General features: G+C 40.1%; 1 pseudogene across 1 annotated transcript in view; it reads right to left on the bottom strand.

Moving 5' to 3' along the window:
• The window catches only part of LOC146581185 (NACHT, LRR and PYD domains-containing protein 12-like), a 503,983-nt pseudogene that overhangs the window by 237,516 nt on the left and 243,195 nt on the right, over positions 1–23,272 (bottom strand). The window lies entirely within an intron of this gene.

Raw genomic sequence — 23,272 nt, 5'->3', positions numbered from 1 at the left:
TGCACATCTACAGACTGAAATCTTTGCCCATTCTTCTTTGCAAAACAGCTCCAGCTCAGTCAGATTAGATGGGCAGCGTTTGTGAACAGCAGTTTTCAGATCTTGCCACAGATTCTTGATTGGATTTAGATCTGGACTTTGACTGGGCCATTCTAACACATGGATATGTTTTGTTTTAAACCGTTCCATTGTTGCCCTGGCTTTATGTTCAGGGTCGTTGTCCTGCTGGAAGGTGAACCTCCGCCCCAGTCTCAAGTCTTTTGCAGACTCCAAGAGGTTTTCTTCCAAGATCGCCCTGTATTTGGCTCCATCCATCTTCCATCAACTCTGACCAGCTTCCCTGTCCCTGCTGAAGAGAAGCCCCCCCAGAGCATGATGCTGCCACCACCATATTTGACAGTGGGGCTGGTGTGTTCAGAGTCATGTGCAGTGTTAGTTTTCCACACAGAGCATTTTGCATTTTGGTCTCATCTGACCAGAGCAGCTTCTTCCACATGTTTGCTGTGTCCCCCACATGGCTTGTGGCAAACTGCAAACGGGACTTCTTATGGTTTCTGTTAACAATGGCTTTCTTCTTGCCACTCTTCCATAAAGGCCAACTTTGTGCAGTGCACGACTAATAGTTGTCCTATGGACAGATTCCCCCACCTGAGCTGTGGATCTCTGCAGCTCGTCCAGAGTCACCATGGGCCTCTTGCCTGCATTTCTGATCAGCGCTCTCCTTGTTCGGCCTGTGAGTTTAGGTGGACGGCCTTGTCTTGGTAGGTTACAGTTGTGCCATACTCCTTCCATTTCTGAATGATCGCTTGAACAGTGCTCCGTGGGACGTTGTTTCTTTTTGTAGCCTAAGCCTGCTTTAAATTTCTCAGTAACTTTATCCCTGACCTGTCTGCTGTGTTCTTTGGACTTCATGGTGTTGTTGCTCCCAATATTCTCTTAGACAACCTCTGAGGCCATCACAGAGCAGCTGTATTTGTACTGACATTAGATTACACACAGGTGCACTCTGTTTAATCATTAGCACTCATCAGGCAATGTCTATGGGCAACTGACTGCACTCAGACCAAAGGGGGCTGAACACACACCCCACTTTGCAGTTATTTATTTGTAAAAAATGTTTGGAATCATGTCTGATTTTCGTTCCACTTCTCACGTGTGCACCACTTTGTGTTGGTCTTTCACGTGGAATTCCAATAAAATTGATTCATGTTTGTGGCTGTAATGTGACAAAATGGGGAAAAGTTCAAGGGGGCCGAATACTTTTGCAAGCCACTGTATGAATCCTGGTTGTGTTTACTGACCTGGAAACGATTTTATGTGCACGGCGCTCGAAAATCTGTCAAATGTTTTAGTACGACTTTGCTAAGCTACGAAGCCGCACCGCTTGATGGATTGTTGGAGCATTACGGCTATCGTAGGCAGGAGCCCCGCGGAGTGATACGTACTGTGCTTCAACATAATATTACTGTATTGTGTGTTTGTTTAACCTCTTTTTAAGTTTTGTGGATATTATACATGGTTGTGCTGAGGATATGTCGGCCAGTTTCCACTGGAAATGCCTTTTGGTTAAACTGTCAGCGAGGAATTTGCATTTGCACTGTTACATTTTTATATAAGTTTAATGCACATGAAAAGCAGCTGCTTATTTAAGTGAAAATACATTGATTGTTGTTTTTTTTTGCACAAATGAAGTGGAGTTGTAAAGTATTTTGTCTCGTGTCAGTTATATCGTTATCGCACATTTTCAAATTTATATCGTGATGAATATTTTTGGCCATATCGCCCTGCTCTACTTCTACAACACGCCTTGTGTAGATGAGTTAGTGAGGCAAACTGATCAGCTGTCTTATTGTGTCTGTTGAGTGTTTGGTTTTGTGAACGGCCTCTTTAATGCACGAGGGTGTGACCATCCACATCCTTGTATCTGTCCACTGTCAGCCATTCATTTTGTGCAAATCTGGCCAAGTCTTCCAAGTGTGCGTGTTTTTTTTCCTTCTGACCAGATGCAGCTTTCTGCAACATCACTTTAATGTCCTTATACTGATCACCACACTGTGTGTGTGCGCTAAAACAGCAATCATTTCACTGCTCCTTTGTAGTGACAGGTTACAAAACGTCATTAGATGCTGCGTGGCTGTACAAGATAGACTTTGGTTAGCAACAACTCTCTGAGGCCTTTACTGTGAAACAGAACGCTGTCTTATCCGGCTAACTTCAAGGTTTAATGTGGGATTTTTTTGTAATCCAAGACATAATGCCAGGTCAACTCATGCTTTGAACCTAATCTGCTCCAGAGCAAATCATGTTCCAAATGAGAGATCACCAGGTACAAAATCACCACCTACTAACCAGTAAGACCGAAAAAGAACAAAATAAATAAAATCCCCGATCCTGGAAGGTCCCTCAGACCGCTGTGTGCAGAGAGTAGGAGTGTAAAATTTTTCAGCAGAGTCTGATGTCTTTGTCTTTCCATGATGAGCAACAATAATGAACATAGATTCTCTACAACAACTTTACTGTTTTGGAAGTGTTAATATATGATCCCAAAACTTCTACATTTAACCTTTTAATCAGACCAGCAAAAATCTAGTATTGAATCTTAGCACAGTCATAAAAAACTATTTGCTAAAAGCATTTTTGCAGCTGAATATTTTAAATTACAGTTAGGATCACTGGTTGGCTGTTTCACCTGTAAGACTTTAAAATAACATGCTAAGGTTTAATAGTCTATAAGGAATACACTCTGAGGCCTGGGCAGTGTTGTGCTAATGAGAGAAGGTTTGTGTGTGCAGTGAAACAGTAATTTTTTTTATTTCATAATTTATTGATATGTTTGATCCTTTCTGAGCTGCGTTAATGAAGCAGTCATTAGAGCACCATGTCCGCTAGAATAGTTCTGTAGTTTGATGCTTGAGTCGTTGCAGACTTGTTGAAACTCCCTCACCCGTCAAAGCAGCGTCTTTGTTATTCGAGTCCAGCAGATGGCAGTGTTTCACTGTCTGACGGCTGTCTGAAGCTTCAGCTGGATTATCCGTTTAAATGAGATCGTTTTATAAAACTTACAACAACAGGCCTGAACCTGCTCAGCTCCAAAGAGCTGGCTAAACGATGGGGCATGTTCAGAATCTTCCTGAAGTTTAACAATTTCCCAAAAAGCTACACAAAGTGAATTTTCATATAAGACAAGAAGGAAAGAACAGGGTGTGACGTGGAAGGGGCCCTCTGGCAAACAAATTACTGCTTTTATTAAGTTACAAAACTCGCAGTCTTGTTCACGAGTGATCAGAGAAGGGAACAGGAGATGGACAGATGGATCGGTGCTGCGGCTGCAGACTCTTCACCAGTCCCTCTTTACCAGTCGATTTACGTCCTTACCCTCTGTCACAACGGGACTGAACGGACTCACGCGTAGGCTCTGAGTAGGGAACAATAAAGGTTTTTTATTTACAGAAGCACCAGGTGATCTATTTACACAGTGGGGAAAAGACGGGTTCCGGGAATCCACACACGAACAGGAGGGGGGAAAGACACTTGCAGTCCACACACGCTCCAAAGTCCTCACTCCATCCACGCTCCACGCTCCTCTTCACACTCCACAAGAAACACAAAAGCTCGCTCCAATCCTCACACACTTGATCGCTCAGGTAACACAGGGGCAGGTCCAGGGAAATCTATTCACAGAGATGCAAAAGGTTACTGTAAGAAGATCGCTAGGGAAACACGAGAACGAACTGAGCTGGGGTTAACACTGACGAGAGTCGGCAACGGTCCAGCGACGAGAAATACAGGGCTGCCATCTTATAAGGGGACTGGAACACTGTTGGGTGATGAGCCACAGGTGTCACCAGGTGCGTGGGCCAAGGGCAGGAGCCCACAGATGAGCTCCGCCCAGGCAGTGAGAGAAGGAGGGAGGGAGAGAGCGGGGACAAAATCAAAACAAAAAAACACATGTAGCCACACTGAGGCGACCGGGTAGACACAGGGACCCTGACACCCTCGCCTTTTTCACAAATGTCATGTATGAAAATCTATAATAACTCCAGTTATACGGATATCAATATCCTCATAAGTGAGGATATTGATAAAACTGATTTTAACTTTTACTGATTTCTGTTTAGATATAAATTGATTCAAAGTGGTCAGATATGCAGATTCTGACCTTTCCTCTGGCAAATATATAAACTCACTGAAAACAGTTTGACTTTTCAGAGAGTTTCCTATCTATCTGTATTTTTACTTTAATAGTTAAGCACGATTAACATTTAGGAAAATGGAAAAATAAACAAGTTAATAAATGAAATGAAATAATACTGATTTATATATTCACTCTGTTTACTTTTTCGATATAGAAATACAATGAAGACTTCCATGTTCCTGCTGGTGGCGCTCTCTGGCACTGTGCTCTGCATGACTAACGGACGTGTTCAGAAAACCAGCATATCATCAACATGATCCCACAAGGGGGATGTGATGATCTGATAGCAAACAGAGATAATAATGGTAACTGTAAGCGCAAGAATACCTTTATCATTGGTGACTTTAATCAAGTTAGAACAATTTGTGATCCAAGCAATTGTATCAATGCAAATAGAAATCTTTATAAAAGCCCCACAGACGTGCACATTCTGTATTGTAAACTGCTGGGACAAACAACGATACCCATTGTACATCCAGATACAGATGAAAAGGCGTATTGTAATTGCATGTGATAAAATCAATACTTTCCTTCAGCCTGTGCACTTTGAATGTTGCTCTTGAGTTGAGAGATGCTGTGAGCTTGCTGCCATCTTTAAACATCACTTCATGATGCTGGTTTAGATGCTTTATAAGACTTTGTTACGTTTCTTAAACAGTGATGAAAATAATAAAGAGGAAATATGAGAGAAGTGATTTTCAGTGAATGTTGAAAAAAATCCCACAACAACAAAAACGATGGCAACATTGCTACACTTTGCTTTCTTAGCTTGCATATTGTACATTTTCACAGTTGTTTCTGATTGGCTCCATCTTCTCTCGTTGTCACAGCTGTTGCTCAACTTTCAGCACTCATTCAATTAAAAAAAACAACAAACAAAAAAACCAAGCTGCTGCTGGTAAGGTTGGCATTCTTGCAAGACTCAGTAACACAAAACAAATAAAAAAATGCACATCCCATGTTTATCCCATGTGATTCCAGGCTGAGTTTATGCATTTATGCTTATTTGTTTATAAAATATTATAAGCTGGTCTGAGGTCATTTGTTACTAAAGAAAAACAAACAAACACTGTGTCATTATTTAATCCACTAAAACTAAGACACAATGCAGAAGCAGTGTGTGAAAACTAAGTGCACCTTCACTGGTGTAGCATCTGCCTTAGAAACAATGAAGTCAAATGAAACTGTTGAATCATCTCTATGTGCTAAAGGCTCATTTTAATGCAGCATTAATCACGTTGCTTTAACAGTGCTGCATTTTAATAATGTTTATCACGTTCTTTGTAGATTTTAATTATCACCATCGTCGCTGTGAGAACATGTCTGGTTGGAGCAGGCGGCACTCAGGGATCATGTTGTGTGGAAGAAGAGTCATGTGATTGTTTTTTTTAAAGATTTTTTCTATGAGTGCACAGAGTGTGAAACAGAAAGATAGGATCGACAGAGAAAGCTGATCATGTCTGTTGTGACACCTGCAATCTCTGACTAGAGTTTTAGGTTTTGTCAGGCAGCTAACACAAAGAAAGCCTGGCTTCATTGTACAAATACAACTTACATATACAACACATGACATATTACACAGAGTCATTATTTATTCAACAAAAACTAAGCCAGATGCAGTTTTTGGATTTTATTTCAAAATGTTCTTATTCTGATTGTTTACTTAATATATTTAGACACATTTGGTTTATTTCTATAAAAATGATATTTTACACAAAACTTCAAACAGCTGCCTGCAAACATGGCTCTTTATTGTAAAGCCAGGTATGAACAACAACCTGCAGCTGCATGCTGTTGTGCTCATTGGTGTCACATTAGGTTCTGAACCACAAACAGAGAAGTTTCTTAGAACTGCTGGGCTAGTGATGTAGGTGTTGATGCAAATGATGGCTTAGGGTGGTGCTACGACAGTGTATGAAAACTGAAGCTCCCAGAGCCAAGTGTTATTTGTTCTTCCGTAACTGAGGTGAACTATAACCTGCTCAGGTAGAATTTAATAACAGCGTGTCTGAACTGCTCGTCTCCAGGCTTCACGTCTCATTCTGTAAGAACTTGTTGTTTGTTTATGAACTTTTTAGAAACAACAGACTTTTGTATACTTCCAAGAAAGAGGGAGAACTTACTCTTCTGCCACACTCACGTTCATCTTTATCTGTCATCAGTTCAGATAAAAGCATCACTGATTATTCTGAACACTGTTTTAAAGCGTCTGCGTCACTCTGATTTCTTCTTAAAGTTGGCAGACAGGATTGTGAAGAAGGACATAGTGGATCCCCCCTTTTAATGAGCATATTATCTGTGAACACTGAATACAAACAACCTAAATGCTCATTAAAGAAGCAGGTTGGCTCATAAAGTGCTCTGTACTTGTTTTATGCAAGTGCTGTTTCTGGAAACAACCACCATCTGTAATCAACACAGGACTTATTGAGCTGTCAGGTGTGCAGACAACATGGCACATTTTGGGAACACCTATAGTTGATGTCTTAATTATGAAAATAGCTACTATGTAGTTGATGCTTCCTGTTCTGCCAGAGCAGGTGCAGCCTTTGTGGAAGTGGGTTCCACTGGACCAGCGTCTGTGAACGATCCACTGTGGGTGATTTTTTTTTTTGACCTTACATCTGTGTGTAAGGACCAACCACAACCATCTAAAATCTTTGCATGTTATTTTATCTTCTGTGTAAGAAGTACACAGCATACCCTGATGATCAGCTTCAAGGGTTCTCAGTGTAGGATGCATACAGTATGTCATGCTGAAATATAGAGCACTTACAATAGAACCCACTAGAAACCAATTATTTTAGCCTGGTTCCTTAAATCTATGGCATTTTCCCATGCTGACTGATATGCTGCTCAGTGTCTTTTGCTGTCTGTCATGATCCTGGGCCATGTTGGCCCAGCATTCTTAGTTTTCATATGTTTTGTGTGTTGTTCTTTATTTATGCCATGGTTTCTGTTAAGATGTTCCTTATTTGATTACCTCCTGTGTGCCCCTCTGTGTATCTGTGAGCCCTCGTTTCCCCTCCTTGAGTTTTATTCCATGTTTTCCCAGCCCGTTATGTCCGTGCTCTCCCCGTGCTGTCTCTCCTCCTCTCTGAACCTCCGTGTACTTCCTGTTTTACTTTGACAGTCTCCCGTCAGTGTTGCGTTGACTCCTGCCGTGTCTTGTTATGATTATCAGTGTCACCTGTGTTCCCCGTGTGCTCCCACTTCCCTCGTTAACCCTCTGTGTATTTATGTCTGCGTCTCCCTCAGTTCTGTGTCGCGTTCTCCCTCATTCATGGCCGTGTGTTTCTCTGTGTATTACGTTATAGTTTCCTCGTTTAGGTTGTATGGTTTCTCTCTCCAGCAATAAAGCTGTGTTTTGAGTTCATTCCTGCCTCCGTGAGCTTGCGTTTGGGTCCTCATCCTGCCTGCACACAGCCGCAACCATGACAGTCTGCTTTTAAATCAGATGTCACTGTGAACATAAACACAAGCCACAGCAGCCCAGCTGTCTTAGCTGAGTACAAGGATACATTTACTCTCTTTGTGTAAAATATTGTGATGATTTTACATTATATTAGGCAGGCAGCTGCCCAAATTAAACCGTGACTATTAGCAGTTTGGTTATTTTGAACGCCTCGGCTGGAAAAAATTCAAAATGGTTTGTAAGGTTGGCCACAGCTTTGTATGTAAAGGGGAGTTAGAAGATTGCTTCATATTTTAAGATTGATTAAGATTAATTAATATTTTTAATTGTTTTATTTTACATCTCACCTTTTACACTGCATTGAGTTGCTGCCATGTGATTGGCTGAGTGTACATCGTTCTTTGTTTCAAAATGGACTTAATGCTTGGTTGAACAGTTGTGATGTTTATCTCCTTTAGATTTATTTTTTATTTTCATGATGAAAAATGGTTTGTTGGTTCATACCTATGAAGTTACAGTGTTTCTGAAAAGCCTAAAAAGATGAATTGTTACCATAGTAAACTTCAAAACAGACTTTATTATATGATATAGTTATAAAATTGGATAAAAACTGACTTCAGCATAATATAAAATAATGTGTTGTCACTATGTATGCATTGGTCAACTTTCAGATCTATGAAGTTCAGCTCCCCCAGCTGTGTCTCCCTTCTGTGGCCCATTCCCTCATTACTACCCTGTGTATTTAAGCCCTGTGTTTTCCCACGCTTGGTGTCGCGTCGTACCCTCAGACCCTGCCTGTGTGTTCCTGCTTGGTTTCATGGTTTGGTTTCTGTTTTTGTTTCATGCCAGCAATAAAAGCTGTGGTTTTAGTTACATTTCGTCTCGGAGTCCTGCATTTGGATCCACATTTCCACCTGCCCGCACTCAGAGCCCTGACATCATTTTCCCGATACCTGATTTTTAGCACTATGTATGCATTGGTCAACTTTCAGATCTATGAAGTTCAGCTCAGTTATCTATGTTTTCATTTTTAGTTTCCATTTACATTTAGATGCACGGCCGATTCTCTGATGTGTGATCTGTTTCTACCTGTGCTGATGCTAGCAGGACTAAAGCTGATCAAGCAGCAGTAAATATGTGAAGCAAGGCTGAAGGATACACTCATAAAATGAACAGAATCATAAGAATATAACAGCACGAGCACTGCAAATGCAACTAAAACATGTTGACATCAAATGGTATGTTATTTGAAATCTATATGAAATAATGACACATCTATGTTTTCCAATTTATTTTATTTATTAATTTTATTTTTTCCACAGTTGTGTAAATCAGTCTGTCTGTGGACTGCCAGCCAACACATCCACAACACCAACAACTCAGACAGCACAAAGCCTTTTAAGTTGGCGAGGCGTGATAGCAAATGCAGCGCAGGTACATCCATCTCACCTGCAGCAGCATCGCAGACCACGCCCCCCCTCCACACCACTCTTTCCTCATAGTTGCTCGCCATCGTTGCGCTCAGAGGGTAGAAGGTCCCGATTGAAGTGCACAGGTAACTTCCCTTCACATTTCACGACAATGATCCTGTTAGTGAGAAGCCTGCCTTCATACTGGCAGCTGGGTTTCCTGGCTCCCTGATGCTTTAGCTTACATTTAATTATGCGAAACGTTGCGGTACTATACGTCATGCCGCTATTTTCATCGTACCTCCCATCACCTCTACAAATGGATTTGACCTTTGCTGGAATGCTGAGGATGAATGTGTTGGTTTCCTTACAACTGTTGTCAAGTTTGTAGATATTCCTATTTGATATTTCTGTGTTACACAGCTTTTCAGTCATCTTAGCATCTACATGCTGTCTTCTAAACTTTTCATAAGGTGTTTCTTCAGGTCGGTGCTCGCTTGGTTGAAAATTGTTCACTTTGGAAAATCCGGAAGCAAAGAGCAGCACGAGCATCATGCAGACAAACAGTGTCTTCATCGTCTCCTGGAGAAGAAAACACATGGACGTTTTTCCACATTAAGAATTTGGCAGATACATCCTTTTGGATCCTGAAGCTCAGTAAGTCGTCTTTGTGAGCTGCAAACACACACGACAAGAGGACTGATAGACCTTTTTCTTTAAATGAAAGAAGTCGTTTTATTTATAGTTTTCTTTTTTATTTATTTCTAATCATATATATTACTTTGTTCTCTGTTTATTTTTTATTTTTCAACTGTTAGGACGATTTCTAAATATCCTGAACAAGCCTGATCTGGACGGCTCCTGGAAGCAGATTCAGGCGTGATGATGTCATTTTCAACTGGAAAAAGAAGCTTTGAAAAGCTGAAGTAGTTTAAATGTTTAGATATTTAACCTTGTTGTATTACTTTATATTTTATATTCATCGTATTAAGACATCAAGATATTTGTTTTTGCCTTAAAATTTTGTGTTTTCATTTATACTTTTTGTTATTCTTTTTTTTAATTTTGTCATTTTGCCTTTTTTACTTGATGTGATTTGGATAAATATATATTTATATCTACAGATATATTGAGAGAGTTTTTCTCTGGGTTTCACAAGCCCATTTTATAGATAAAAGTCCAGGTCATAATAGATCCGGTTCATTAAGAACAAAGTTTAAATCCGATTTAATATAAAAGCCTTTCTGCACTCAGTTATTCTTTCCTGTCACATGTTTCAGTGTGCTCTGTAGTAACAATGACACACTGCAAAATAAAAATAATAAGACACTCACCTTTTTTTCCTTTACTAATGATGATGATTAACCTGCAGTGGTTCAGGTATAAGTTGGTTGTCTGGAACAGCAGGTGATGAAGATGTGGTGAAGGGTCTGTGGTTCATGTATATAGTGGGTTCATTACATAACTGGATAGGCAACATCTGACAGTCAGTTTAAATAAGATCTTGTTGTATTTGAACACAAATCAGCAAAAACAGGTCTCTCACCGTGCAAATATACAGCTTACGTAAGTTTAGTGTGCTCACCGAATGCAGTGTTTAGTGTAGCAGCAGAATTATGACAGTTTATGGAGATGTTCAACGTGAGCCTGCTGCCCAGCTTTAAAAGGAAAATCATTTTAAATGATACATAATAAGTTCTTAGCAAAAGAGGAATGCAGACGGAGATGAGCAGAGATCTCTTCTGCAGTTCAGATGCTGCTGTGAGTTCTAGTTCACTTCTGTCACAGAGGAACAAAGTGTGTTTGGATCTGGACACTTTGATTTTTATACTTCTGATCAGCACCACCTCAAATAATCCTTTGCATCCACACCTACATCACTGGCCCACCACTTCTAGGAAACTTTAACACTTCCCTGCTTGTGACTCAGAAAGATAATGCAAATATGATGACCACTGACCACAAGAACCTGCATGTAGATGCAGCCTGTTTTTCCACATCTGGCTTTAGAAAAAAAATTAATGCACAAACAAATAGATTTAAAATAAAAAGATGTGTTGGTATATTTTGACCTTTCAAATAAACTATTAACACTTCTTTTTTCCCCTTTTTAAATATAATTTTTGGCAAATAAAGTGAGTGTTTTGACCATTTGCAGTTAAAATGTTGAACAATCTTTTTATTTTTGTTTTACTACCAGTTGGTTGTAATAATTTCATATGAGGGTTTAAATGGATGTATAACAAAACAAAGGATAAAAGTATATATAAAAGTATATTTAATGAAGCTGATCGAACAACAGTGCAATATGGCATGATGACAGTGTTTGCAATTTTGGCAGGAGAACAAAAGATAAATATTATAAAATACAAGACATGAAAATCTCAGAGGTCAGGGGTCGGGGGCCCAGGAAGTCTGACCCGCAGATTCCAGGTCTGACTTCGAGTACATAAAATATCATCTTTCTTGTGGGGAAGGAGCCTGAGTTAGAGCAGGAAGTTACACCATATTGATATTGTTGGGGTAGCCTCAATGCCAGTGTTGGACTCTCCAGTTTCCTTGAAGGAGGTTTGACTTTGTGCCATCGTTGGCTGGACTCTGTGCTCATTGATATCCCCGTATCAGTGAGTTAAGACACCATGCATTTATTTTCTGTGTGGCACACAACAAGAAAACAAGCCAAGAGAGAACACATCAGCCTCCAATGACAGTTTATTAAAAGGTTTATTGGAGGTTATTTGTTGTGTTATTGAACCTGTGTGCTAATGAAAGAGTGTCCTTAATAAACGTACTCCATAAGGAAGTGTGTTCACAAGTGCACAGAACACATTAGGGCACAGGTCAGTGATCGGTTTTACAATTGTATTGTCAGATCGATGGACACTTTCGGATACTTGGATATTCAGGTGATTAGAGGAGCAGAGATGATCAGCTGATCAGGATTTGGTGGTGTGTTGGATCAGGTGGTGGAGAGATACAGGACAGGCCTGACATACACAAACGTATAGTGAAGGTGCAGAGGCTCAGATCTGTGACATCGTCCCAGCTCAGTGTCCATATTTAGATGTAACAGTGCTATAGACTTTACCTGACAACTTGTATGAGTAATGTTTTCATCTCAGGCATGTCAATTTCATTTGTGAATATATTTTTAATACTTGTACAACAGATTTTTTTGAGTGTTAAATAGAAATTATATGCTGAAACTGAAGTGATGGGTCGCACTCTTTAGTTCTGCTCTCGAAACAATGTAGGTGGTCCAGTTAACATATTTACATTTTTTCATTTGCTGTTTCACTTGCAAAATATTTCCAGTGTGACATTTGATCAGGTCTTGTAAACCTTGTCGTTAACCAAGCAGTCACTCCCAGGCTGCTGTGCTGATCACCGGATCTTAACTTCATTGTCACAGTGCACTCAGAACAAAACAGCCATGCAGAGATATGAGTCACAGTGACATTAAAACTGATGAAGACCGTCGTCGTTAGAACCAGCAAACTGAACGAACTAAAAAAGATCATCTAAATTCAACTGGTCTAAAATATCAGGATCTCAGTGTTAAGTCCATATTTTTGAAGTAGAAGCTTTTACTGGTTTTACTTAAGAAAAAGAAATAATAAGGAATTGTTTTGGAATTTGTCCAGGTTAACAGATGAAATCATGTTCAGTGCTTTGTCCTGTCAGTAAACACAGATTCTTTATTTGCACTGAATGGGACAGCATATAATTTCACTGCTTTTGGCGTAATGACAATAAAAGATAGTTTCAAAGTCTGACCTGCAAAGCCCGTCCACCCAGTGTCCTCCTCAGTCATGCTGGTTGCATGATTGCTGTAGAAGTGCTAAACTACTGTGACCTGATTAATTGAACTGAGCTCACACTGCAATAACTAATCAGTGAGGTGGTAGTTTAAGTACTTCGTTACCAAAATGTATAAATGAAGTACATCAGAAGATGTTGGGGAAGAAGGACTTCACCGGGTGGGCCTGGACCCCCGAGGCCTGTCCCTGTGCCGACCTCGTCTGAGTCTAATAGATTTATAAGATAGAGCTCATCAAAAGACTAAGATATGAATATAAACATGATATTTGTCAGTTTAATTTAATGTTAAGTTGAACTGGAGTTAACCAGAATCCTTTACTCTTCCAACTCCTCTACTTTGTCTAACAGTTAGCTTAGCTTAGCCTAGCCAAGTTTTCTTTGCAAAATTGCTAATTGCATGGTTTCAAATTGCAGTTTTGATTTTAAGTGGACTAATTGTTCAGACCTGCTCTGGGGCCTGTCTGAAGTATTAAATTGACATATATTTGTCTCAACACCTACGCAGGAGAACTTTTTTGTAAGTGTGAAATGGAAAATAGAAGAAGAAGTAGAGATGTGGGTGTTCCTATTTACATATTTTTATTTTCTGTTTCTTTAGCCAAACATGTTATTTGATCAGAGCACCTGCCTGTACACCTGCTGTTAACCAAGCAGTTATTTTCAAGCTGCTACACTGATCACAAAGTCATGACATATGAATGACAGGAAGTGTCCAGTGTCACGTACCGATATTAATGACAACAATGATGGGTCAAAGCAACATATGATGAACATTTATTACGATATCCTGATAAATGTAATGCAGCGGGATAACTTCTACAGTTATTATGTTAGTGATGATGCCTCTTTGCTTTTCATTTATTCACAGCTTTGTGGCGTACGATGGAGTGTCAGGGCCACATTAAGATGATAACCTGCCACGGCTGCAGTACCCTCTACAACACGGCTTGTGTCAATGATTTAGTGAAGCAAACTGATCAGCTGTCTCATTGTGTCTTTTGTGTGTTTGGTTTTGTGTTTTCAATGAACTGAAAGCCCTCTTTAATGCACGAGGGTGTGACCATCCACATTCTCTCATCTGTCCAGTGTCAGCCATTCATTTTGTGCAAATGGTCAAGTCTTCCAAGTGTGCGTGCTTTTCCTTCAGCGTCTGTGTTACTCGCGTCCAGCAGATGGCAGTGTTTCACTGTCTGACGGCTGTCTGAAGCTTCAGCTGGATTATCCGTTTGCTATGTTTGCCATGTTACAGTGGGGAGGAAAAACTCCTTTTTAACAGGAATATCTAGACATGAGTGATTACTGCAGTGGGGCACTATCTGTGCTATCTATAAGAAATGTTAGCAACAATAAAACTCTGAGGATCAGGGCTCCATTTCACTCCAGTGTTCAGTGGCATTTTAAAAGAGTGAATACCGACGCTGAATGTCTTTGTAAAGCAAAAGCACTTTGTTAGCCTTTACAGAGCAAAGCTATGGATCAATGTGCAGTGAAGAAAAATCGAGGTGGCCAGTCTGTCCTTTCCTAACCAATCACAGAGCTCCTTACATTGTACCATGTGGCTAATTTGTGTTTTACTGATATTGCTGGGCTGCTGTCAATCATTTTGTCTTTATATTACAACAGAGCATTGACCTTTAACCTGTTTAATTCATACTGAGTATTTTTTTTAAAAAAATGTATTGTCATAATAAATTGTGCCTCACTGAAACACCATTTTGCATTAGCCTCTATCACCTGACTTGTCACTGATGATATCACTGCATGAGCAGGCGAGCGGTAGCGGCGGGGGGGTGTAGGTGAAGCTCGTGAAGAACAAAATTCTGTACGAGCGGACGCAGTGAGTCCAATAACCAGGGGTAAATGGAAATAAGGTGTTGTAGGCTGGCTTCCACAGTGTAAAGAGACACTTCTCCCTCATGCTCTAACAGCTGGTAAATCAATTTAGAAGCAGAGTCGATAACGGCCTCCTGAAGCTCCCTAGGTGGGGTGACTGCCGCTGGATCCATATCTGGCTGGTCCGTACTGTCACGGCGAGTGAGGAGAGCCGTGTGAAAATAATAAATGAGGATCCAATCGCAGGCAGTAGTGGAGAAGTGAAGGTGGTTTATTGAACACAAAAATAAATATGGACAAACAGCAAATGGAGCACGAACTAAACTAGACTGGAAACAACTAAACTACAGAGCACAAACACACGGGTGAGACATGGTGGACACACAGACGGACCAGCAACTACAATGACAGAGGACACGACTTAAATACACAGAGAAACACAGGGGAATTACACACAGGTGGTGGACACAGCTGGGAATAATCACCAAGACGAGACAGAGGTCAAACTGAACACACTCACATGAGACGCAGACCTTCACAATAAAACAGGAACAAGAAACCATCACACTAAGACGCAGACTCGACATAGAGAGAGAGACAGAAAATGACACATGGAACTAAACTAAACCTGCAAAAACATGACAACTCAAAATACTGGGTCAAACTGAGCCAGAACCGTGACAGACTTTCTATAATGTTTTGCTTGAGCATGTCCTGCTTTTCTGTAATGTTATTTCTACAGTTTTAGCAGTTCTTCTCGAGGGAAAGAGAAAGATGTAAAAATCTTATACGTTATATATGTTAAATAACATGTGTAGTGCTCACATGTAATGCAGATGTTAGCTTTGATCTAACCAATAAATCCTGATTGGATGTTGTTAGCGTTAGCACTTGTGTTTGCTTCCCTGCTGTACAACAGCATTACCAAAATACAACTGAAGAAACAAACTCAGTTATGAAAAGTTTGTGTTCAGTTTGCAGTCGCTGAAAATAATTACACCTTTGGGAATGACATGGAAATGCTCCCACACTAAAGATTGGGTTTTGTTTTGGGGATTTTCCATCTTAATTTATCTGTCTTATTTGGCTACATCTACGACACTGCTATGCTCTCTCTTGCCTATGTTTTCGTGGCTGCTGCTATCTGTATTTTAATATATATATATATGCAATGAAAATTCCCGTCTCGCCCCTCCCGGCAGTCTGTATACTTTAAGCTCGGGTAGTTTTTACACAGGATACGGGAGGATTATTGAGAAGAACCTAAGCAAACACGTGACAAGTTTTCAACAGGAATGAATGACAGTAAAAATGTTACCTCACAGATCGTTTTCATGCCATCAGTAATGAGCTGGTTTCAGCTGGACTGGACACACTCAAATGGCAAAGAAGGTTGTGTAGCCTTTGCAGAGAAGATGAAATGCATTCATGTAAATCAAAATGCATCTTTTAATTGAGGTAGAGGTTTGTCAGAGATATTATTCTCATAATGTACCTTTGTCCCAGCTGATTACCTTCATTAAACAGCAGGTTGCAAAAACCTCTTGTGTACCTCTTTTCAACCACTGGGAGGCGCTACAGCTTCATTCCTTTCACACTAAGGCAGCGGTAGGGAACTCCAGGCCTCGAGGGCCGGTGTCCCTGCAGGTTTTAGACGTGCCCTACCCCTGCACTAAGGCCTTTGAAATCTTCATTAACACTGAGCTTGAAATTTCTATCAGTCGAATGCAAAGGAGTCCTGTGGTTGTAGGACAGAGGTAGGGAACGTTAATCTGCCATCATTTAGATTATATGACAACAACCTTCAAATCTGAAGTCTCAGAAATCTGCTTCATGTACAAGTTCCTCCAATAATCAGGGCTAATATCACCAAATTGTACATAAACAGACTTTTACATGTTAAAAAACAATATAAAATACTATATTATTAACAAAATATCTTAAGCTACAGCTACAAATTGCTTGAAACATTTGCAATGAAATATATAAAACAGCTTTATTGTCAGTGAGGACAAAGTTATAGTGATGCTGTGCTGGAGTGTTCAAAAGAAGACAGAGACATGAAGTATAAATATTGTATAATATTAAATATAAGAAAGAACAAAGTTATAAAAACATTAATAATTGAAATCTGCAACAATATTCACATAAAGTGTAAAATACAGAGTTAACTGTTTAATAGGTAAAGTTTAGGTCTTGCAGTCGAACAATGATCCCAAACACAGCAGCAAATCTACAGCAGAATAGCTGAAAAGCAAAGTCCAGACCTCAACCTGGGACATTCAGAGAGCTGTGCTTAAATAAATGCCCACAAAGCTCAAAGAACTGAAGCAACGTTGTAATGAAGAGTGGGCCAACATTCCTCCACAACAATATGAGAGACTGATAAAGTCAAGCAGAAAACAATTACCTCACATTTGTGCTGCTAGAAGTGTTTCTAGTTATTCACAGGACTGTAGTTTGAATTTAAAGAAATGTGAAAGTGCACTGAAATTAACATAAAGTTATTGCAATTTTAAAAAAAAATCAAGAAATCTAAGAGGAAGAAACAATGTAAACCACACAATTGTTTTCCTTATATTCTCCACACGGCAATGCACATAACAGACATAAAATATTTGCATTTATCAATAGAAAATATACAATTTTTCCATAGTCATAGCCAGGCCCGATTACTGCCAAACCTGTGCTGAATCAATCACTTAAACAGGACCTGTCTGACAAAGTAGAGTAGACCAAAAGATCCTCAAAAACTACACATCATGGCGCAATCCAAGGAAATTCAGAAGCAAATAAGAAACAAAGTAATTGAGATCTCTCAGTCTGGAGATGCAACGTCAAGATGAACAGAATCCAGTTTCTGGGATCCTGAAGGAGAATGTCTGGCCATCTGTTCACGACCACAAGCTGAAGTGCACTTGATCCAAAGCACACCAACAAGTCCACCTCTAAGCAGCTTAAGTAAAACAAAATAAAGACTTTGGAATGGCTTAGCCAAAGTTCATACGTGAATCTGATTGAGGTGCTGTGACCTTGGAAAGGTGGTTCATACTCAAAACCCCTCCAGTGTGGCTGAATTACAACAATTTTGCAAAGATGAGTGGGCAGAAATTCTTCCAGCACCTCGTAAAGGACTCATTGCCAGTTATCCCAAACGCTTTATTGCAGATGTTTCTACTCAGGGTGGCCCAACCAGTTATTAGGTTTAGGGGGCAATCACTTTTTCCACACAGGGCCATAATAATGGCCGCCTTAATAATAAATGCCTTGATTTAGGAACTACTTTTAATGTTTACTTGTGCTATTTTGCAAAAAAATTAAATCTCTGCAAAAACATCAAAACTGCTGACCATCTGACCTCAATATGAAATTATTAATCTTTTGACCAAAAACATTTAGATTTGTAAAAATAAAGAAACCATAGAGGAACAAACAATGTTGTTTGCTACGTTCTAACATGGCAATCTAAATAACAGTAATGCAAACATATATATTTATCAATAAAAACAGATCGCCTTTTCACTGTTACAAAAGTCAAGTATATCAGTGTTTGTTCAGCTTTCATAAATGTAAGTTTGTAAGTACATAGTACATTTTTTGGTCCAACTTCTTTTAATACATGCAACACATTTCAGAACATTTGGGACAGAGACAACAAAAGACTGGAAATACTTCGTAAAAATCTGGTGAAACACTTTAAAGCCAGTGGGATTAAATGGGAAACATAAAATTTAATACTAGACAAAGACCGATTGAATCATGAAGCAAAGAATTAATAACTAAATCACAAGTAGAAAATGTTAAGCAGATATTATTGGATAGATTTTGGTGTAGAAAAAAATGACAAGAAATGAAAAATGAAAGTTATCTGGTCTTTTTCTTTAAAGAGTAGCCTACTGCAGAGCAGCAACACTGACAAACACCATCATCACCAATACTGCAGCTAATACAATGATCCAGGAGGAAACTTGAAAAAGCAGGAAAAATGTGACACTGATCAAAATGAATACATCAATTATTGATCAAAGAGAAAATGCATACTACCACAATGCATTGTTATTGCATCTCAGTTTCTCACCATCACTGATAATCTGACGTCTGCTGGACCTCAGGAATCGTCTCCATCACCTCTCTGTGAGGAGCAGAGAGCACTCGTGCTGCACATCCCACCTGTGTGCTGTGTTTACGTGAACCTGAGAGCACAGCTGTAGTGGTGACAGTGAATGTAGCGTTGGTGTTGGACACACTGACAGTGTTGTACTGTGAGAAGCTGAGGTGTTGTTGTGAGAGTGTTACAGTGGGAGCAGGTCGACCAGTGGCTGAACAGGAAACAACCCACTCTTCAGCAGAGTTTGACTCTCTGACATCAACAACAGGTTCATGCAGCTCTGTGAAGGATCAGGAGATATAAAATAAGGAGTATATTGTTAAAGATACATTGACTTCTAACACATGTAACGCATTAAGGTCAAATTTCTTACCATAAGGATGTGTTACACGATTTATAAACCCCAGTTTGTTAATTATTTGTTCATTATTCATAACTATATACTTAATGTTTTAAAAATTAAGTGTTTTTGGTCAAATGGAATTTCTTTTTGGGTAATTTTAAAACCTTTCTGTCTCTAACAGTAAAACATCGTTCCTTTATCTTCTGTAAATAGGCGGCGTCCCCCTTGCCTATTTAACGCTGCGGCACGGAGTATTCGGCACTGGAATGTTGAACCTCCCGTGTTCGTGCTCTCAGCTCTCCTAAGACAAACTCTCTCAGTGTTGTGTGGCGTATTGATCTAATTGGACTCTTTGTGTTTAGATCTCCCCGGAACTGGTGGCGGACCCTGACCTGTGATCCCTGTGTGTGTCAACATAAGTGGAAATTGGAGCGAGAGTGGCTGTGGAGAAGCGAGTGTGCGTAAGAAGAGGAGTGGCGGAGTTTGGGCCGAGTGGGGAGCGAGTGTGGATTCCTTCCCCTGGAGCCCTGAAGCCCTGCCCCATTCACTGTATATACACATCACTGTGGTTTCCCTTCTGTGTTAATAAATTGTCAACCCTTTGCTTGCCAGAACGCTGCCTGCGTCTGAATCCATCTGTTAGCCCTGACATTGGATACCTGGAAATCAGTGAAGGGACCATTAATGCTTCAACTTGTACACAGGTTTGAGAGCAACCACCCAAAAGCTTCTGCTAATAAACACTAGTCTGTGTTTGTGATGCAAATGTTTCTGGCTGTGTTCACAAACATTTAGTAAGGTGAGTGAGGAATATTAATACTTATTATTAGATCATTAGCAGACTGTAGAACTTGACTGCACGCCAAGGTGGCAGTTCAGCCATTTGATTCATGTTGCAGCAGCTCATGAGTGAATGAACATCGTGCAATAAAAGTACTTCTAGAAGTACATTTTTGCAAAAACGGACATTGTGGAGGAATGTAGGGAAGACACGAGGGAGCCCGATATTTTACTCAAACGTTAATCGCTGCATCACACAACTGAACATTCAAAGCGCCAAAACCTAACCCTCTCACTTCCCGTTACACTGGGTACGAGTGGAGCTACCTGGTGGTATGTACTTACATTTATTTAAATTTACTTGAGTAGGGTAGAGTCATGCTAATGACCTAATAATTTTATTCAGGTGTGTTGCAGCAGAGATACATTTAAAAGCTTCAGGACGCTGGCTCTCAAGGCCTGGAGTTTGACACCCCTGCTTTACACAAAGATGGGTTAAATCACAGTGCAAAGAATGAATGAATAAATGAAATATAAAAAATAAATAATTATTAAATAGTCTTACACATCAATGTCATTGGTTGACTTTTGAAGTATTTGAATCCTTATTGGGTTCCTTGAGTGACAGAAGGATTAAAACACTTTAAAATCAGTACTGAAAATATGTGCAGACATTACTGGATAGATTTAGGGTTAGAATCAATAAATCACTATCATGTTAAACACTCTTAGAGTTCAAACCTTCGTAGAAACATAAGTCCAGTATCATGGAATGAAACCTAAAGGTGCATTTGAGGGTGCAAAACGTTTCGTCAGCATTGTTGTGTTTGTTTGGGAGAAAACGTACAAACACACAGTGCAGCACTTCAGAGTTACACTGCTAGCGATCGAAGATTTATGTAAATTCGACAAGCTAAACGCATTCTGTACTGTACAGCAGGAGTCCCCAACCTTTTTGCACCACAGACCACTTTAATGTCAGACAATATTTTCAGGGAACGACCTTTAAGGTGTCGCGGATAAATACAACAAAAGAATAAAAAAAAGAAACTGTGGTGTTTTGTAAATATAATAATAAACGTGACTTGAGCTGTGCGCCAACAACAATGACAGTGACATCCTCCTCTCTGCTTTTTAATGCTCTCTGGTCACTATGGTAACGCGTAAATAGTTCTTTCAAAATAAGACACAGAAACTACAACCATACATTTCACACCGGAGGATCAACTCTCGCGGAACGGTACCAAAAGACTCACGGACCGGTCCGTGGGCCTATTAGGGACCGCTCCTGTACAGGAGACACTGGACTAGATTGATTGACAATGGTCTACAGCAATCAGAACGCACAACACGATGTACTGTAAAAAAAATAAATGAATCAGCGAAACAGCAAGTGTCACTTTTGGCCACGAACAATTTAGGGGAATTTTTATGAACAAACCCAGAGTGTTAAAAAAAACTTAAAACCATTTTTATTTCTCAGCAGCATCAATAGTAACAAAAACGCAATTTAGTTTCGCTGTCAAAGTCGATTTAACTGAAGTTACGTGTTTCCGGTTACTGTGGAGCTCCACAGTGGCTGCAGCCAGAAGCTGTTTCTACAGGATCCTGATGGACACTCAAAGCTTTTAGAAAATGTCCTCATTAGTTGTTTGCAGCAGAATATCAACCGATGTGAATCAAAACAACAAAAGTGCTCTGCACATGTGTGTGAGACTACAAATTCTAGAACCAGAACTGCTGATTTCATTACTCTGAACTTTTAAAGGCAGGTTTTGTATCTGAGAGCAGGGACACTTGCTGTGTTCAGTGTGACTCGTCTCTGCAGAAGGTCAGGGCTCTGATAGTTGCAGTTAGCGGGTGACTTACTGGGCAGGTGGATCCTGAGTGTCTGTGGGAGTCAGGGTTCATTATGGTCCTGGTTGCTACTGGAAATAAAGAAACAAAAGGAGGGTGTGTTGTTCAGGAAGTACAGACTGTAGCTCAGCAGGTAGAATTACTAACTGGAAGGTTGGAGGTTTGATCCCTGGCTGCTCCAGTCTGCACGCCACGGTATCCTTGGGCAAGATGTGGAACCCCGACTTGCTCTCCGATGCATCCATCATAGTGTCATTGTTAGAAAAAGAAGTGCTTGTGTGAATGAAGCACGCTGTATAAAATGCTGTGACTGCTCATACAGAAAAGCAGCTCATAAGAACTGGTTCATTTTCCAGATAATTCCACTATTAAGACAACAGACATTTGGGAGGCTTTCTCTGAGAGTAACACTGAAAGTCTTGCTGCTCCTCCACAAAATGAACTTCAGATTAAAGACACAGCTCAGCTAAACACAACTCAAACTAATCTACACTATTTTTCTTTATTACGCAGCGTTTTTATAACTATTTCCAGATGTTTCTAAAGATGAAAACAGAATTAAACTCCAGCCTGATGCGTTTCTGAGGTTCCTGACTCTGACCGTCCCTCAAACGCCTCTCTGGGCGTTTCCTTCCGTCGCTTTTACTTTCGCTTTCGTGAATGTTGTGGTGCAGTTGATCGTCTCCATGTTAAGGTAACGTTAGCAGTCTGTACTGTTTTCCTGGCTAACATCAGCTGTGTGCAGCTTAGTTTCAGCATAAATCTGCTTCGTTTTATGTGAGATCAGAGTCTGGGAACGAGACAGAAACAGTTGATGATCAGCAGCTGAACTCAGAGTCGATGTTACTGTGGATCCACTGACTGATGTCTGTAGGCAGCTTCTCCTGCCTCCATCAGTCTGTTACGGAAGCCCGTTTCCGCCACAAAAAATGATCCATTCTCGAAATTTCGACTTATAACTCGAAAATGTTGAGAAAAGTAGCTCGAAATGTCGAGTTAGTTCTGCCAATCAGTAATCCAGCTACAATGCGCACTCAAACCCGCTTCGCAACAAATCGGCGCTTTCGAGAGTACGTTAGCTGATATTAACGCCATGTGATTCAGCTAATAACAGAAGGATTTCATCATTTGTGAAGCCACACAGACAATAATCAGCGACTTGTGCATTTATGACTGGCTGTTAGTGATGTGCGGATCGATCCTGAAATATCGATTCCTCCGATACCAATCATTTATGTTCTAGAATCGATTCTCACATTAAAATATCGATATTTTAGTAATTTAGAGTAAATTTGTAGTTTATCATTAACAGGAACACAGTGGAAAGAAACTATAACATTCGGATTGCCTACATTCAAAGGAACTACTTCCTCTTCCGCCTTTCATAGTCATGTGTGAAATACGGCTGTATAAATGTCTCGCAGCCCCTTGGCGTGCGCACTCACAACAATGGCTGAGCGTAATTGTGCGGATGTATTTTACCTCCACAAACAGCTGAGCCGTGGTTTGC

This window comes from Mchenga conophoros, linkage group LG3, assembly GCF_057382185.1.
Source record: "Mchenga conophoros isolate Kocher_MC1m ecotype Shallow Benthic linkage group LG3, M_conophoros_male_GT1.1, whole genome shotgun sequence".
Taxonomy (NCBI): domain Eukaryota; kingdom Metazoa; phylum Chordata; class Actinopteri; order Cichliformes; family Cichlidae; genus Mchenga; species Mchenga conophoros.
Note: the sequence above shows the minus strand (reverse complement) of the source record. Positions and strands in the feature narration are given on the sequence as shown.